The 19894-nt window shown below is 36.5% G+C and overlaps 1 non-coding gene across 1 annotated transcript; it reads right to left on the reverse strand.

Moving 5' to 3' along the window:
- Positions 1-1977: 1977 nt before the first annotated feature.
- LOC125997709 (U6 spliceosomal RNA) lies at positions 1978-2079 on the reverse strand. The gene has a single exon (XR_007491744.1). It is a non-coding gene; the product is annotated as a U6 spliceosomal RNA (small nuclear RNA).
- Positions 2080-19894: the final 17815 nt, after the last annotated feature.

Below are 19894 nucleotides of genomic sequence, written 5' to 3' on the forward strand. Positions count from 1 at the left end.
ACTTTAATGCCTGCTCTGGCTGGCAACATTCTACATTTTTATTCTTTTTTATTTTGGGGTCACACTTGGCGATGCTTCGGGGTGACACTTGGCTCTGTACTCAGGGATCACTCCTATAGCTGCTCAAGGGACCATATGGGATGCCAGGGATTAAACCCAGTTTGATTGTGTGCAAGGAGTGTGCCCTACCCTCTGTATTATCTCTTTACTCTTACATTCTGAAACCAAATTTGTGTGAGAAGCTTATGATTTATTAAGTCATTAACTTTTTTTGTCTTTAATTTTTGGGAGAAACTCCTCCACAATATTTAACTTCTAAATGCCAATGACTGTATTTTAATTTCTAATTTATTTTGGCTATTTTTAAAATTTTTCTCCCCTCCCCTGATTTTGGCTATTTTTATAAATGTACATGTGCCTTATTATATTTTAAGTTTCTTTTTTTTGATAAATTGATGCATATAATTTTAATAGAATTTATAAGATGCTCTTTTCTTCTTTCTTTCTCTCTCTTAACTAAGGATCAAATCCAGAGCCTCATACATGACCTATAACTTAAGCACACTGGCTCAGGTAGTTCTTTAATTGAAATTTTCTAATACCCAATCCTACGATTTTAAAAAATATATTGACATTCATGGAAGATAAATATATTATTCAAAATTATAAAGATTAGGAGACAATAACTCACAAAGACTTTACCTTTAGTGACACTTTAATTGACAACTTTTGTGATTTACATTTAAGATCAATATCTGGATTAATTTTGGAGTTGTCTTTGTTACTTATTCCAAGTCACCTGTCTGGATCAATTTTTATTTCAATTACTCATCTCAGAGATTTTCAAACCGTAAATGTAGCATACTTTTAAAGAATAGTAAATTGATAAGAGGAATCCATCATTGGGATGGTGGTTTTCTTTTCCTTTCCCTCAGAGATATGGTTTTGGGCGTGCTGTGGTATCCTTTTTCTAGTTTACCTTTTTCTCCAAGATATCTATTTTTATGGGTTCTTGGGGGTGCTTGGACACCTGGCTGGACTCGGGGGACCATTTGGGTTGCAGCATATTGAACCTAGGTCAGCTGTGTTCAAGGCAAGTTCCTTACCTGCTCGGCACCCAAGATGTCTCTTTTATGGCTCCCCCAAATATGTCTTTTTTATGATATTACTTTTCAACTACTTAGAAGTAGATTTATCCTGCCCAGTTGTAGCTATCCCATTGATTTATAAACCTTCTAGCTGCCTCTTGGTTTTCAACCTTTCCTTTAACATAGGAACAGAGAATTTTTTATTTCATTACAAGATAGGCATGTACAAAAAGGTACTGACTCTGTTTTACCTAATATTTAAGATGGCCGTAGCTTTTAGTTTTCTAATAAGTATTGTCAGAAGAAATATATTGTTATTTGAAAGTTCAAGCACAGCTGTATTAAAAATCAGAAAATCAGTGCTAAAAATCAGAACAGAATAAGTGCCACTGGATGTGAAAGAACCTCAAAAAGAAGCTAAATGGAGGTCCATTGTGATTTTTACGCAGTTAGCAAGGCAGACAATTTTACAAAAGAAGACTTTAAACCCCTTGAGGACAATACTATGTCCTATATATCTTGGTGCTTCCTTTTCTACTAAGCACTATGATTTGTACAGAGAAGTTGTTCAAAAACAAATTCTGATCGATTGTTGACAACATAAATTATGCAATTTAATCCTTGCTTTGTGCTTTGTATTTTGTACTCATCAGAAAATTACATCAAGGTGTGGTGCATTCTCAGTACAAAGCAGCACATTAATTGCACTCCACCCAGTCCAGAAACAGAAAGAAAATACCTGGGCTCATTTTTGACATCATATCCATTCCATAACTAATTAACAATCAATAATAAGAAAGTAGAAATTAACAATGTAGTAATTTTTATTTAAAAACTCTCAGAAAATTCCAAGGGTAAATAGTCTAGAATTTACATTTTTTTTCAAATTAAAAATATGGAACGCTTCACAAATTTGCTTGTCATCCTCGCGCAGGGGCCATGCTAATCTTCTCTGTAGAATTCACATTTTTAAAAGAATACAAAATATATTACTATTTTATTTTTTAAATAATAATATCTTTATTCAAGCACATTTAACTACAAACATGTTTGTAGTTGGGTTTCAGTCATAAAAAGTATACCCCCTCCTTCACCAGTACACGCTTCCTGCAACCAATGCCTACCCATCTCTCTCCTCCTACACCCCCTGCCTGTATTTAAGACAGGCATTCTATTTCTCTTTTCTATTTTATTTTCGTGTAATTATTTTTCTTAAAAACTCACCACTCTTTATGTGAGCTTCATATCTTGAGCAGGTTTCCCAGCCCTCATTTCTATTGTCTCTGGGCATTATTACAATAACTTCTTTGATTTTTCTTAAATTTCGCAGATGAGTAAGACTATTTTGTGTCCATCTTTCTCCCTCTGATTTATATCACTCAGCATAATAGTTTCCATGTCCATCCAGGTATAGGAACATTTCATGACTTCATTTTTCCTGACAGCTCTATAGTATTCCACTGTGTATATGTACCATATTTTCACATATTTTTTTAAATTTGAAAGAATTGATTAGGACTTAGTAGTAGAATATCTCATAAAATACAAGAACCATTTTTGTCTTATAGTAATCAAAACTTATAGTACTTATAGTAATATAAGATATATATTATAGATATAGATATAGATAGATATTATATAGATAATATAAGATGATATAGATACTTAAGTAATCAATACAATATAGTAATCAATATATCCTGTTATAGGTCATTAGCTCATTGCCTTACAAGCTAAACTTTTCCTTTTGAAAAATGTAATTTTTAAAAACGTTTATATTGTTTTTAGCATTAACACAATTTTTCTTTTTGAATAATTGAGCTTGTTAAAAATACAACTACAACCAAAAAACTCCCATAATTCTATCATCTCCCAATAATTGTCTCTATATCTCAAATAAGTGATTAACTCAGATCCTTTTCTATATTAACCTTTTTATGTTAAGCAAAATTGTATTTGGACTGGAAATGTAAATTTTATTGATCTAAAATTTTTACCTCTTAGTAATATAGCATCTACTCATGACAATAAATATCATTTATGTCAAGACTTACCATGCTTATGTAGCTTCCCATGGTATGAATATTCATTCCCTACTTATTCAACCATCTCACTGACATTGGCATTGTCTTGCTTCCATAATTATTTTTATATATCAAATGTGCTATAAAATAAATTCTTCATTAAATAACTGTTGAGTTGTTACTTTAACAGCCTGTAGCTCTATGTTGGGTTATGTTCTCAGTGGTAACCCCAATTAAAAACCTCCACAAACATCAGTATCCACTATAAGAACCATAAAACATAAAACAAGGCAGTAAAATAGAAAGGGAGAGGGTTTAGTTGGTAATTTAGGCAAAACACCACTGGGTGTGGTGCAAGAGCTTCCTCTTCACATTGACTCAACACCAGTTCTGTGCTCTCTATTTCCTTTGTCAGAATATATCCCCATACCTAAAGAGCTTCCGACTTTATGATATATTTTCTTCTCATGCATTAATTATTTTTCTCTATTTCTATTTACTTCTATTTATTTATATTTGTTTCTTGGGTCACACTTGACTGTGCTTTAAGGCTTACTCCTGGCTCTGCACTAAGAGACCACTCTTAGCAGGGCTTGAGGAAACAATATGTAGTGAAAGAGATTGTACTTAGATTAACTGCATACAAGATAAACACACTACCTGCTGTACTATTAGTCTATTTTTTATTATGGATAATTTCAATACTGTACTGAAAGGTTAATGAGCTCCCATCACCCACCATTCACTTTTTGTTTTGTTTTTGCCATACTCAGCAGTGTTCAGGGCTTACTACTTGCTCTGTGCTCACGGATTCCTGTATTTAGGGATCAGGGAACCATATAGTACTTCAGGGTTCAAACTGGGCTGGCCACTTGCAAGACAAACATCCTACCTGTTCTACTATTTCTAGCCTCTGTTGTCAATTTTCAAAGTCATAGCTTGGTAGCTTCAAAGTTTGCAAAGAAAACTGGTTTTGGATTTGGTTCTTAGCCACACCCATGGCATTCTTGTCCTACTCATAGCTCTGAGCTCACGGATCAATCCTAGTAATGTAGAGTATCCTCTGTGGTGCAGGGAATTGAACACGTCTCAATCACAGCAAGGCAAGTACCATATCACCCCCTGTACTAGCTCTCCATACTTATAACCTTTTTTTTTTTAAATTTATTTGAGTGTCAGGGAGGTAATTCAAATGACTGAGCACATACACTCCTTATACCTGAAGAGCCCTGAGTTAGGTCATTAATACTACATGGATAACCAAACATCACTGGATGTGAGACAATAAAAAAAATATATTAGAGGAGCAGAGTAATAGCACAATGATAGAGAATTTGCCTTGCATGTGGATGACCCAGGATGGACACAGATTCGATCCTCGGCATCCCATATGGTTCTCTCAGTGCAGAGAGAGCCAGGAGTCAACCCGAGTGCTGCTGGGTGTGGCCTCCCAAAACAAACAAAAATATATAATATATTCCAACATGAATAGATATGTATTAACATTTATGACATAAACAATATAATTTCATAAATAATATAATTATAATATATAATTAAATATAATTATAATGATATTTACATAAACCATACATATTTATATAAATATATGTTTATATAAGTTATTTATATGAATATATATATGTTTATATGAATATACAATATAAATATAAATATATAAATAATATATTTGTATATATGTGTATATATATATATATGTCTATGTGTAGCTCTAGTAGTCCCAAGCATAGTTCACATGGCTTTGGTGGCTCTGATCAGCATCACTTTCTTCCTATTCTCCTTATCTATGAACCATCTGTTCCAGTCCATTGACCTTATATCTTTTTTTTTTTATAATTATCTTTATTTAAACACTGTGATTACAAACATGATTATATTTGTATGATTACAGTCATGTAAAGAACACCCCCCTTCACCAGTGCAACATTCCCACCACCTTATATCTTTGGGAGTGAGCCTGGAGCTTCCTGAATACGCTTGGAATGTGCCCCAAAGTATTATCATGGACAATGGATTTATCCATTTTTAATGCATCTTGCTCAATTGTAATGGCTATTTCTTTTGATGCTCAAATTATCCTTTTGTAAAAATCTTTCCTTTGTCATATGATAGACTCCCAGTACTCCTGTAATCTTTTTTCTAGCACAAATATAAATCTGAGGTTCAACTGCCACACTCCCTTCCAAATATTATATTAGTCTTATGAATTTCTTCTGAAGCCTTCATTTCTTGTGGTGGAAATTATATCTAAGAAAATTTACTCTTATCATTGTAGACAACACTTAGAAATACATATTAAAAATATCCCAAAATTAAAAATGTCATTTTGATTTCAATGAGCATATACATCAAAACACACAGAAAAGCTCTCTACATTCTTATGTTCATTGTTAATTGAAGCACTATTCACAATAGCCAGAATCTGGAAACAACACAAGTGCCCAAGAACAGATGAGTGTATAAAGAACAAATGGAATGCTAGACAGATGGTAGAAAAAATAAAGCCATGAAAGTGCTTATATATGGACGTATATGGAGAGTACTAGGCTGAATGAAGTAAGTCAAAGGGATAGACATGAAAAGATCGCACTTATTTGTGGAATACAAAAAATAATAGCATCATAATAATATTTATAGGTAATAGAGACTAAGGGCAGGAGGAACAGCCTGTGGTAGAAAGCTTGCCACAAATAGCGAGAGAGAGCAGTTAGGATATTGCCACTATGACAGTGATAGTTAGAAATGAGTGCTGAAAGAATATGAAATGATATTCATGATGCTCCTTGGGTAACAATATTGCAAACCACTGTGTCTAAAAGGAAAAAGGGGTTCCTTCAGGTTAACCCTGTGCTCTCTAGCCCATTGAGCTGTCTTTCTGGACGCCATGATGTTATGCTTAAAAGTTCATTTTTGTCCTCACCAAATATCTTAAATAGCAGAGCTATCAGTCTTAAGCTATCTTAAATAGATAGCTATCAGCTCTCACCTGAGTTTTGGGGTTGAATTTCAGATCTCACATCAGTACTTTAAGACACCAAGACATCTTCTGGGCTCCTTAAAGTTAGTGGTAGTAATTCTTCTTTCAGTGTTGTTATGTCATCCGATTCATAAGCTGGTATATATTTTGTCATTTGTTTACAGTATATATATATTTTAATGTTATACTTTTGTTTTAATCATGTACTAAAAATTCACACTATTCTGAGGTCTAAATTATCAAAGTAGTGTCAGCAAAGCTTAGTTTCTTGTAGAATCCCATCTCATCTTTATAAAATCACATTTATTAGTTATTAAACTCTTTTTTAGTGTATTTGTTTATTTGTTTTAGGACACACATGGAAGCACTCAAGACTCGATTATGGCTCTTTGCTTGTGGTTCTCTGGGGGACCATGTGCATGTTGCTAGTGACTGAGGCAGGGTTTGTTGAATGCAAGGCAGACACCTTAAGTCTTAGAATACTTCCTCTCATTTTTTCTCTCTCCTCTCTCATTTTTTTTCTAGACACCACAGGTTTTACATATCTTTTTTAGAGGAATAATTTAAAATGATTTGTGTAGGTAAATATCATTAGATATATATTTTATAATGATCCTGAAATAGTGTTTTAGTGTGCAAAGTACTGGAAAGTATGATTTTAAGTTTTCGCTCTTTATTATAAACTTTCTTTAAAATCTATTCCTCAAAATTTACTTTAAAATACTCTTGTGTGGGCTGAAGAGTCTTGTCAATGGTTCGAACCCCATCATCCCATATAGTCCCCCGAGCCTGCCAGGAGCAATTTCTGACTGTAGAGTCAGGAGTAACCCTCGAGTGCTGCCAGGTGTGACCCCCCCCCCCAAAAAAAGAAAAAGATAAAGAAATACATTAATAACTCAAAAATAATTTCTTTTTTTTTTTTTTTTTTTTTGGTTTTTGGGCCACACCCGTTTGACGCTCAGGGGTTACTCCTGGCTATGTGCTCAGAAATCGCCCCTGGCTTGGGTGGACCATATGGGACGCCGGGGGATCGAACCGCGGTCCTTCCTTGGCTAGCGCTTGCAAGGCAGACACCTTACCTCCAGCGCCACCTACCCGGCCCATAATTTCTGTTTTTAAGCACTTTTTCCTCTTAGTCCTTATGGATGGTTCCAGAAAACTTGTATTTGGTTGTGTTTAACCACTTACTCGGCTGTAGACAATTTACTAAGAGCTAGACTGATTTAAACAATTAAGCAAACAAAAACAAAGAAAATAGCCAAAATAAATAAACAAAAGCCGAGCCTTGTTTATGTGAGTTCTTAACTTAAAGTTGATCTCATTAACTACTTGAGTTGGGGATATTTGAACCAGAAATAAATATCTTCCATGAGAATGTGGAAAAGTAGAGATAATGGAAGAAAAAAGAGGAGGATTTGGGACATTGGTGATGGGAATGTTGCACTGGTGAAGGGGTTGTTCTTTACATGACTGAAACCCAACTACAATCATATTTGTAATCACAGTGTTTAAATAAATATTAAATTAATTAATTAATTAAAGATTAATAAAGATTAAATGAATTAAAAAAGAAAAAACCTACAGAATAAACAAGAATCACTACCTTTTGATTTTGTTTGTAAAACTTTTCTGTTTCTTTTCTTTTTATTTTATATAAGAAAATATAACTTTATTATATTTCAATTTGTACATATATAATACATACATAATATATTTATTAACAATTATATAATTTTTCTTACAGAGGAAGTAGCACCTAACCAAATCCTGTAGGTTTTTTCCCTGCCACACAACTCCCTCTCCAGGTACTTGAAAGAATTGCATCAAGAGGATCCAGTCATCTGATACCTGTAGATTAAACATTCAAATGTTTACTCCTCTTCCTCTAGTAGACTTATGTAAAAACAATGCCTGCTATTTTTGGACTCCAGCTGATGCGTAGTGTTGAGCATGTGGGTCAATATTTGTGAATAAGTGTGTGTGTGTATTTGTGTGTGTGTGTCTATTTGTGTGTGTGCTTGTTTGTTGTTAGGGAAGCAAATTATCCCCTTAAGATTTCATTTCTGCTAACACCTACTCAAGGGATTGATGGACACAATAACACGAAAGGGCGACCTGAACTCACCTTTGGAGCAAACATGGGCGCCATTTGTAAGAGTAAGAAAACAGCTTTGAAATTAATGGAGACGATGACTAAATGTACCAATTCTGTAGTTTAATTCTGTGGTGAAGGATAGAACTTATTTTAGAGCGCCTAACTTAATGTAGTATATGCAGAAGCTGATTAATGATAATACACAACTGAAACTATAAAATGTAGTTTTAATTCAATTTTTAAAAAGTTAAAAAAAATTGGATAAATTGTAAATAACCCCCAAAGAAAGCAGGCTGAATTGGTGGAGTTCCATTGTAGTCGGAGTATATTTACTAAGAAAGGCCATAAAACATTGATAGAGCTTAATTCTAGAGATTCCACTCCCCATTTTAAATTAAAATTTAATTTTAAAAGGCATCTAAAGCTTTTAAAAAGAAATAATGTACAACTTCCCTGAGTTAGATGGGTGTATGTACAATTTCTGCCCTTTTGGAACTGTTTATCTCTGGATTCTCTTCCAAGTTTAAATACATCACCCTGTCTCTGAACTAGCTCTGCCTGGATCCATCTAAAGTGAAGAATAAAAACTCAAAAAAGCCTCTTCACTTGTCTTATTCTGCTTCCAAGACACCAAAGCAAGATTTTTGCCTATTTATTTTCTTTTCCTGAGAAATACGTGGGGGAACTCAGTGCTTCCTCCTGGCTATATGCTTTGGGATCATTCCTGGATTAACCTCATGCAAAGCAAGAGTCCTCATTTCTTTCTGTACTGTAACCCAGGGTCCCAAAGCAGAAAGGTTTTGTAGGAAGTGACTTACAAAATCAGACAGACTTAGATTTGAGGCAAAAGTTGAAGTTGGTGGCTTTCCCCATACTCCTCCTGCGTTTGGCATAGGTATAAGACGAGTTTTTGTCACGTCTTAAATTTTGCTTGAAATAAGATCCCCAAAACTGTGACTTCTAGCGTTGCAGGTAGTTGGTATGAACCATAGTGAGTTCATTTATCAAACAACTACCTGTACTCCCAAAATTGGCCATTGGTAGAGAGCAGCGATATGCCAGAGATAACCACTAGGAGGCTCTGCTTATCCTCTCAGATTGAGCGAGAAACAAGGGGAACCTAGAATAGTTAACTCTACTCTTCAGGTTGGCCTGGGAGATCATTTGTTCCCAGTGAGCAGAGCAGAACAAATGATACTGCAGCTATTACATTGTGAGAATAACCACTAGGACTCAGTATTCAACCCTGAGCTAGGCAGGACACACAGTGGTGGTCAAAGTGGGCCAGTTGACCAATGAAGAGTCAAGTCAACTGATAAAATGCTTAGGGATGACTATTTCCTGCAAGCCTGTCTGTCAAAGCCAAGGGTTCTAATTCCTTTTGTTAAAAAAAGCATTTTAAGCACTGTAGTTTATAAAATTGTTATTAGTAGGGTTTCAAACATAAAACATCCATCATCAGCATGTTCATTTTCCTCTTTCATCATTCCTATGCCCTCTAACCTCCCAGCCTCCATTCTCCCCTGTGGCCAGCTGCCTACCAGAAGCCAGTTCTCTGTTTCTGCTTTGCATATCTATTATTTGCCTACCATGTTTCTTTATTCCCATCATTCTGTGACTGTTCCTTTTCTTTGTTCTGACCTCACTCAGCGCGATATTCCCCTATCCAAGTAACAGCAAATTGCGTGACTTTCACCAACTCTTAAAGTTGAGTGTAGTTCCATTAATTATAGGTACCATGATTTCTTAATCCAATTATCTGTTCTTGGACTCTAGAATTGTTTCCAGTTTCTGACTGTTGTGAACTGTTTGTGACTGTTGTGAACAGTTGGTGTGAATACTGGAATGAGAACATCTTTGAATAGAGTTTTGGACCTTCAGGGGAGATAATAAGAAGAGGAACTTCTAGGTCTGTGAAAGCTTGATTTATTACCCCCCTTTTTTTTCTGGGGGGGGGGTCCACACCTGGCAGGGGTTACTCCAGGCTCTACACTCAGAAATTGCTCATGGAAGGCTCGGGGGACCATATGGGATGCTGGGATTTGAACCACCATCCTTCTGCATGCAAAACAAATGCCCTACCTCCATGCTATCTCTCTGGCCCCTGTTTTTTTTATTTCTCGCTAAGTATCCATATCGTTTTCATAAAGGCTGGATAAGCTTATATTCACACCAGAAATGAGTGAAAACATTTTTCATATATATTATGACCTCTATGCCTTCTTTGAGAAAAATTCTGTCCATCTCTTCTTCCCATGTTTTGATGTAGCTTTGCTTTTTTTTTTTTTTTGTAAATGCGTGTCAGAGCTTTATATGTCTTGACTAATCTCCCTTTATCAAGTAAGTGGTGGGTAAATACATATATTTTCCGTTTTTGTGGGAATGTCTATTTATTTTACTTATTGTTTCTTTAGCAGCACCGATGCTTCTTAATTTTATTTAGTACCACTTGCTTATCTGTGCTTCTGTTTTCTGGATCAATGGTATTGAATCATCAGAAGTCCCTCTTGATTCAATATTGTGAAGTGTTCGACCCATGTTTTCCTAGAAATAACTTGTGGGTTTGAGTATGAATTAAAGGTATTTTATCTATTTTGATTTTACTTTTGAACAGTCCCAAGAAACAGGCAGTACAACAGAGTGGCAGACAGGTATTATTTGTGACTTAGAAAAGCCAAATTTACAGTGAAACGGAGAACTCTGAATAAGCCTTGAATGAACACAACATGCTAACTAAATCTGTCCTAGATTCTCCAATCTATCCCATACAATAACTTACAAATGTAAGTTGTAAAAAATTATAGAAGTCTAAAAGACATAGAGGCTGAGGAGAGGAAGATATCAAAAATTGTCCTATGATCCTGATGCAGAAACCAAACAACTATCTATGCAAATCTGAAGACAAGTCAAGCCAGAGCCTTTTTCCTGCACAGGTATGTGATCCATCCCCTTGAGCATTTTAGGGCAGGAGTCAGCACTACGCATTCCTATCCCAGGCCAATAACTTCTTCCTGCATTCTTGCCAAGACAGCTGTCAAGAGGAAACCAGGAACTATGGATTACTGTCTCAGGTGCCATTTCACTGTCACTCATTCAGTTCAGGTGAATTTAATTTCAGCTCCTATCCCTCACATTTTGGGGGCAGCAAAAATGGAGAAATACATGAGACACATTTCCTGACCTGAATCATTTTAAATTTAAGTAAAGCGACATTAGAGAAAGTAAATAAATATCCTGATGCCTTGTTATTCGCCCAATACCCAATATTTCTGTCTTTGTGGGGTATCACTATTTGCATTTTAAAAATGTATTATCGCCCCTATTCATAACAATGAACAATATTATAGAAATATTCAGGCTTGGGGGCCAGAGAGATAGCATGGAGGTAAGGCGTTTGCGTTTCATGCAGAAGGTCATTGGTTCAAATCCCGATATCCCATATGGTCCCTAGTGCCTGCCAGGTGTGATTTCTGAACATGGAGCCAGGAGTAACCCCTGAGTGCGGCTGGGTGTGAACCAAAAACCAAAAAAAAAAAAAAAAAATTCAGGCTTTGGGGGGAAATTCAGCTTTATTTTGCTATTTTGGAGTTTAAGTTAACATAATTAAATTGATCAAAGTGCCATACTTATCTAAAGCCATATAAAATGTCCAATTCTCCACCCAGCACTGTATGGAAGAGACAGAACTGGTTTGACCACTGGCATCATTCACCAGCCCTGCCCAGATACACATAGAAAAGTTATCATAAACTTCATGCACAGAAATGTGTACTATTGTGTCTCCACAATCTCCTATAGGGAACCTTAACAGTGTGAAGAGAGGAAAGCTTTGAAACATAAATGTTATGCTCAATTATATTTAGCTGACCTCTGAGTATGAAATACATTTGAGAAAAGTATGAAGATATATTTTGTTTTTGTTTTTAATATCACACTCAATCATGCTCAGGGGTTACTATAGTTGATTTATGGGACACCAAATGGAATGAATGCTTGGATCAATCCAAGGTTGGCTGTATGCAAGAAAAGCACCCAATTCACTGTATTGTCTTTCCAGCTCTACTTTAAAAGTTATTTGACACAGATTAGATTAGTAACAGACTTGTAATAGAATATTATTTTCTCTTGTAACATATTGAATTCATGTTCATGAAAGCAGACATTTCTAAAGATCTCTGTTTCCAGTGTTTCTTTGAGGGTCTTTCTCCCTTTCGAACTTTTAGCCAATCAGTTTAATTCCAAAGTTCATGTCATGTCCACACATATACCTTTGCATTACATATTAGTTATAATTAATATTGTGATGTTAATTATTATGTACTACTAGTCATCAAAATAGTGCCTGATGATTCAAGAGGATGTGAAATGTTGCATTAGGTATCGATCCTTATTGATATCATTAGGAAGTTTGATTCTTTCCCCCTATGCTTAGTTTTATTAGTCACCAGTCAGTGATCGGGGAATCTATCTCCACTCTTTGGCATTGTTATGGGATTTGACATTCCCAGGAGGTCAGCCTAGAAGTGCAAAGGATTTTGTGGGATCACTGATAAACTAGAGTAAGAGGTGAGAGACACAAAGGCTAGTTGGAAGTCAGGTAGATGGCATTAAAAGGAGTCACTAAATTTTTTGTTTGTTTGTTTTTAGGTTACACCCAGAGGCACTCAGGGATTACTCCTGTCTGTGCTCAGAAATTGCTTCGGGCAGGCTTGGTGGACCATATGGGATGCTGGAATTCGAACCACTGGCCATCCTGGATCAGCTGAGTGCAAGGCAAACACGCTACCACTGTGCTGTCTCTTGAGCCCCTAGGAGTCACTAATTTGAAAAAGCTAATACATTAGTAAACTTAGATTCACTTCCCCACAGATTTCACGATTCACAGAGACAAGTCACAGGTTTCATAGGATGAGTTATAGCCTTTCCTGCATACGTCTGTGTCATGGTGGTTTGGAGTGAAAGAGATAAAGGGTAGGAATTTATCTGATGGGGGAGATTAAGGAATCTCCACGGTGCCTCAAAACTGTCTTTCAAAGTTTATGTAACACTACCATTTCTTTTTTTTCCCCCTCTATTTTACTTTCTACTACTTGCCTCACCTATAACATCTTTTGTTTCACCCTTTTCTTTTTCCTCTTTCTTTTTTTAACATTTGGTGAGTTGATTCAATTCCCTATAAATTCCATTATAAGGTTTTCCATATCTTCTTTTATGTGGTTGTTTTTTTGTTTGTTTGTTTTGCTTTTGACCATACCCAGAAGAGCTCAGGAGTTACTCCTGGCTCTGTACTCAGAAATTATTTCTGGAAAGCTCATGGAACCATATGGGATGCTGGAGATAGAATCCTGGTTAGCTGCATGCAAGGCAAATGTCCTACACACAGTGCTATCATTCCGGCTCAAGATCTGCCATATTTTCTTTGACAGGTGGCAAAAATTTTCCTGTGAAGCAGTTCTTAAGTATTTGTAATAGTCTCCCTATACTTATCTAATTTTAGATAACTATACATTCATCCATTGAAATGTGCATCGATTCACTTATTCCAGAGTTTGTATTGAATTGTACAATGGCTCAGCATGCATTCTGTTATACACAGTACATTAAAAAATTAATACATTTGTTTTCTGTTCTTCAGTAGCTAGCAGTGTACTAGGGCAGAAAGATAATTAATAAAATAGCATGATACAATATCAACAGTGTGGGGAGTCCTCAACATCCAGTACTCTTCTACCTGCAATGTTTCTGAGGGGGAAAGAAGTATCCAAATCCTTTGCTTTCACTTTGCAGGCTGATATCATGGACCTATATAGTTAGTACTTACACAAGACAATAGTAGAAGTATTGATGCTGGGCTGTCTATGGACATCCAAGCCCGGTGGCAATACCAATAACTCAGAACTAGTTGTTCTTGTAAGGAGAAAGAGAAATTTCTGGTAATGAAGGAATATCTTGCTTAGGGAACACTGTAGACACTAAGACAACATGGAATGTGGTGAAAAAGCAATATTTATTAGGAAAATAAAATAAAATATTTATTAAGAAAATAAATCCGGGGGCTGGAATGGTAGCACAGCAGTAGGGTGTTTGCTTTGCACGCCGCTGACCCAGGACTGATGCAGGTTCGATACCCGGGCATTCCATATGATCCCTCAAGCCAGGAGCAATTTCTGAGCACAGAGTCAGGAGTAACCCCTCAACATTGCTGGGTGTGATCCAGAAAACAGAAACAAAACAAAAACAAACAAAATGCATATGGAGTGAGAACTTTCTGAGGTTAAATTACCCTTTTTTTTGGTGATGGGGCAATGCACACCAACCTTACTCCTCATTTTGTGGTCAGCAATCTCTCCTGGCAGTGCTTGGGAACTATACTTTGGGGTAAAGATCAAATTGGAGTCAGTTGAGTATAAAGCAATCATCTTACTTCCATATTACTCTCAATTAAAATTAACATTTATTTCTATTAAATTATCTTTCTCTAATTTATAGAGTCTAGAGATAGAAAAGTTTCTAAAGTGATAGAGCAAAGTTATATGAAGAAAATTAAGATAAAGGTAAGAGTAGGAATTGGGGTAACATGGTTTGCAAATTATGATATATAGGGGAAAACCATTGTAGTAGCATCTTTGTAGTGACATTTCTTCTAAGGCTTCCGGAAATAGTTCAGGGAAGGGCATGATGCCATTTGGCTGGAGTGCTAGGAGAAATGATGACTTGTGAATTATGACTAATACTTAATGGGTCTGGTGATCATGTGGATGCTAATGGGGAAACGTGATCACCAAGTACAGTGATTTATCAAGAGTTTTGGAAATTACAATTCTGTAAATTGTCTGGTGTTTTCTCTATTGCATTTTAGTTAGTGTTAGTGATGCCTTCCATTGGAAAATGTCAGGTTCAAGACAAATTTTAAAATTATAAACATTAAATTACAATGGCCATAAAATGTTTAATGACCATTGATGAAAATGATAGTCCTGATGTTCTGTTATAGGAAGACATTATTATAGTCACCCTTCTTTTTCCTATTTTATAACAGTTTTTAAAATGATAAAATTGTGATTTATAAACTTGTTCATACTACAGTTGTTCAGGCATTCTCTGTTCTATTACCAATTTCATCACCAGCATAAACTTCTCTATGCCAGTGTCTCTAGTTTCCTACCCACCACCCAAGTCTGCTCCTTAGCAGGCACGAATTTATTATGCATTGATTGTTAAATAAAATGAAAAATATAATTATAAAAGTAGTCAATTTGTAATAATTATTACATATAACAATGATGCCAATAAAGTCATTGAGATTTTGCTGAATTGGCTGGTATTGGTCAAATTTATCAATTGTTTTCACTCCTGGAGCTTGGTGGTCTTTTAGGAAACTTCTCCATCAAATTTTCTGTACTCCTAATGGGCTGACAGTGCAATGAAATTTGGAGGTGTCCAAGAACTTTGTGACCAGAACAATTTATTGGCTTAGCATCTTGATGAGATTAAATTATGGAGCATAATTTTTTTCTATGTTGGATGATGCCAGGTGTACTTATGGGCTTCTGGTTCTTTTTTTTTTTTTTAGTTTTTATTTGATGGGTCACACCCAGCAACACTCAGGGGTTACTTCTGTCTCTGCTCTCAGAATCACTCTTAGAAGGCTTTAGGGACCATATGGGATGCCAGGGATTCAACCCAGGTTAGCCTCATGCAAGGCAAATTCCTGACCCACTGTGCTATTGCGCTGGCCACATAGGGTTTCTGGTTCTTCTATCAAAATGACATGGGGGAATGTCCACTCCCATTTCAACGAGGTCCCAGATATGTACCCCTCTTTTACATTCTCAAATAATAATGATCAATGTGTTGAAAAGATAACCTTTGAGAAGATTTTCCCCTCACTCGAACTATTGAGTGTGGTGAGAAGGGCTTGAGGACAGAGACTGCTAATGTATGTCTTAGGTTAAAAATTTCTTATTCTTGGCTGTTGCATTTTGATGCATAAGTCATAAAATATCCATGACTAAATTCATCTATCACTATCAAAGTCACCGTCTTAAAGCTTCAATATTTTGCCAAGGCTGGATGTCTTCTCTGGATTTATTGCACAATAGCAATGTCTACATTGCTTTGATGCCCCAAATAGATCAACTGAATGGAGAAAAATTGTGTTTAAGTCTATATTTCATGTAAAAATAAAAACTGTGGTTCATGAAATCATTTGGATGTAAGTTGCAGAGAGAAGACATTCTCCATGTTTAGATTTCCTCTGTTGAATACCTAGAGCTTGAAATTCAGTAGATGCCCCATAAAAATATGCTGAGGGAATAAATTGGCTCAAGGGTCAGACTTGCATTGTCCTAAAGTATTTTAGAAAATTAATTTTTCTTAACTTCCAGGCTTTCTTTTTCTGTGAGGTGGATTTCTAGATGGACACCACAGCCGGTGATATTGTTCCTGTGTGTGCCCTAAGGTTATAGAGTGCTAGTCAGACTAGTATTGCTGGGAACCATTGGGCCATTTATGAAGGTTTTCAGGATCTTCTTTAAATTTTTGTTAATTTTCTGAACATATACTGAAATGTTCAGAAATTATGCCTGGCTGTGTACCCAGGATTTTCTTTTGGTATTTGGAGGACCATATATGATTCTGGGGATCAAACCTCGGTTAGCCTCATTTAAGATAAGTGTCCTAAACTTTGCTATTGCTCCAGGACCAGTAAATTTATTTATTTATTTAAATTAGATTTTTCTTTTGCTATTACTTTAACATTTTTTGAAATTTACTTATTTACTTAGTTTAGTTTGATTTTTTCTTTTGCTATTACTTTAATTTCTTTGAAATTTATTTATTTTAATTTGACTTTTTTCTTTTGCTATTACTTTAATTTTTTGCAATTTATTTATTTATTTTAATTTGATTTTTTCTTTTGCCATTACTTTAATTTCCTTGCAATTTATTTATTTTAATTTTAATTTTCCTTTTGCTATTACTTTAATTTTTTGCAATTTATTTATTTATTTTAATTTGATATTTTTTTTGCTATTACTTTAATTTGAATTTCTTTCTCCTTTTGCTATTACTTTATTCTGTCACACACAGGGAATAACCTGACCTATTGATAAGCAAGGCGAACCTCAAGATTTGTTCAGCAAATATCTTCCAAAGTCTCTTCCATCCATCCTAACAAGGTTATATTGAGTTTTCTATTTGGAAATTGATCCATAATAAAGTTCTGACCTCAGATTGGAGTCATGCTGGATGAGAGACCAAGTAAAAGAACAATGAGGAAACACTAAAAACGTCATTGGTGTTGAGGAAGAGAAGCTTTATTCATCACAGGGTGGCAGAGTGCTGCCCTCCTTGCTTTGAGAATGGGGTGCTAGGGAGCCTGGGCCCCAAAGAGAAAGAACATTCCAGGAGGTCTGGGCCTGGACAAGAGCAGCAATGCAGGGCCTAGGAGAGGCAAGACTTTGTCCTTGAAAGGCTGTGTCGGATGGAGCATGGCCTGGCTCCTGGGATTCTCTGTCCTCTTCTCAGTCTCAGGCATCCAGGTCAGCAGCACCCCCCAGAGCCCTGGCCACAGCCAGAGCCCCCAGACAGCTGGTCACTGGGCCTCTCACAGGAGCTGGAACTGCGGCGCCTGTGGGGGCTCAGGCAACAGCCCCCCTCAGAGCTGGGACCATGGCAGCCCCCGGAGGACAGGGCACATCCTGAGGGGGCAGCAGGGGAGCACTGTGCCGGGCTCTTTGGGGGGCACTTAGGAGAGGGGCACTTGGCGGGCGTCTGGGCCTTCTGCTGGCTCTGCTGGCAGGACATCTTGCAGGAGAGGATGGGTTCTGAGCAAGAGGAAGCAACTGTCAGTTCAGTATCTACAGTTCCATGTCCCTTCATTTCTATTTTCTTTCTTTTCTCATTTAAAGTAAATATCAAAACCCCCAATTCACTTGAATCATTTTATAGGCAGAAAATTGGAGGATAGCTAAAGACTAGTTGATGAAAAAAATTTACTCAGTGCTACCAATAATAAAATGTTATCAAAAAATAAAAATAAATAAAGCTAAAGAAGATTAATCAGAGGCTAGGAAGATAGCATAGCAGTAGGGCATTTGCCTGTCATGTAGTCGAACTGGAAGGGACACGGTTTGGTCCCCCAGCCTACCAGGGGCAATTTCTGTGTACAGAGCCAGGAGTGATCCCTGAGTGCCACTGGGTGTGACACAGAAACCAATTCATCAATCAGTCAATAAATAAATAAAATATTTTAAAAAATAAAGATTAATCACAAGTTTGTCTAGATGCGTTTTATATACATACAAGCAACATATCTGTGTCTATATTTATAGTCTAGAGAGAATAAGCACAAGCTATTTTTTGTTACTCTATATATTTGCAAAGCTACATATGCATACAAATAACTTTATATATAGTATTCTCTCCCTCCCTTCGCTTCTAAGACTGGCCTCTTCCTGAGCTTTGAGTTGTAGGAGCAGTAGAAACTAATGGCGAGACTAATGGATCATACATGATGATGCATGCATCTTTCTGTATGCTTCTCTTTGTACCTGGAAACCAAAGCTTCAGATCTAACTAGGTCTCCATTGGGGAAAATTTCTGGGAAATGGAATCTTGAGAAACACATGTTATATGAATAAAAGAGCACAGGCAGATCCGGAGTTCCTGTGATCTATGCACTTTGGAGAAATCCTATTCCATCCCTTTGAGACTCATATCTGATCTTTATTCATTAATTTATTCTCTTATTACCCACTTCTCTTTGATTGCAAAACATCTCCTCTTCCCCACACACTTATTCCTCTTCTATTTAATTTCTGTAACTTTTCAGGATATTTTCTAGATAACTTGAACTCTTTTTCCTTCACCGTTCACCTCAACTTTAGAGCTCTCTCTAGCATTTTGATTTGAATCCCTTACCTTTTGAATACTCACCTGGCTCAGAGGAGGCAGGAGAAGTCTGTCAGTGCTGAGATGTGTTTTGGGGGAGCCAGGACAGAATCCCTTTTATCCTGTGAGGCTATGATGCATGCTACACTTTCACAACCAGGAACTGCCAGGAGGTGTCTTTTATGCAACAACTCCTCGTGAACTTGACTCAGACCAGAGACAAGGAGAACCGGGCAACTCCATGAGTCTTCACTCACATCACTCAGGGATGGGTGTCCTGGCACCTCCCCATAATTAATACATCCTTAAATAAATAAATAAATAATTAATAATTAATAAAGTAAATAAATAATAAATAAATGTGCAGTCTTTTTCCTGGATTGTCCAAATCTGCAATTAAGACCCGCAGTTCTTTCAGTTAAGAATAAAACATAAGGGCCCGGAGAGATAGCACAGCGGCGTTTGCCTTGCAAGCAGCCGATCCAGGACCAAAGGTGGTTGGTTCGAATCCCGTTGTCCCATAGGGTCCCCTGTGCCTGCCAGGAGCTATTTCTGAGCAGACAGCCAGGAGTAACCCCTGAGCACCGCCGGGTGTGGCCCAAAAATACAAACAAACAAAAAAAGAATAAAACATAAATAGTTGAGTGCAAGGGAACTGTATGCATGATGCTTACATGCCTGAGGAATTTGTCTGTGGTGTAGACTCCTAACTTTCTCATCTCCTGAGCCTTTGGTAAGGAGATAAAAAGGGAGGAGCAGAGTCTATGTGGGCTGACGACCCCATCTATAAAAACCC

This window comes from Suncus etruscus, chromosome 19 (assembly GCF_024139225.1).
Source record: "Suncus etruscus isolate mSunEtr1 chromosome 19, mSunEtr1.pri.cur, whole genome shotgun sequence".
NCBI classification, from domain to species: Eukaryota; Metazoa; Chordata; class Mammalia; order Eulipotyphla; family Soricidae; genus Suncus; species Suncus etruscus.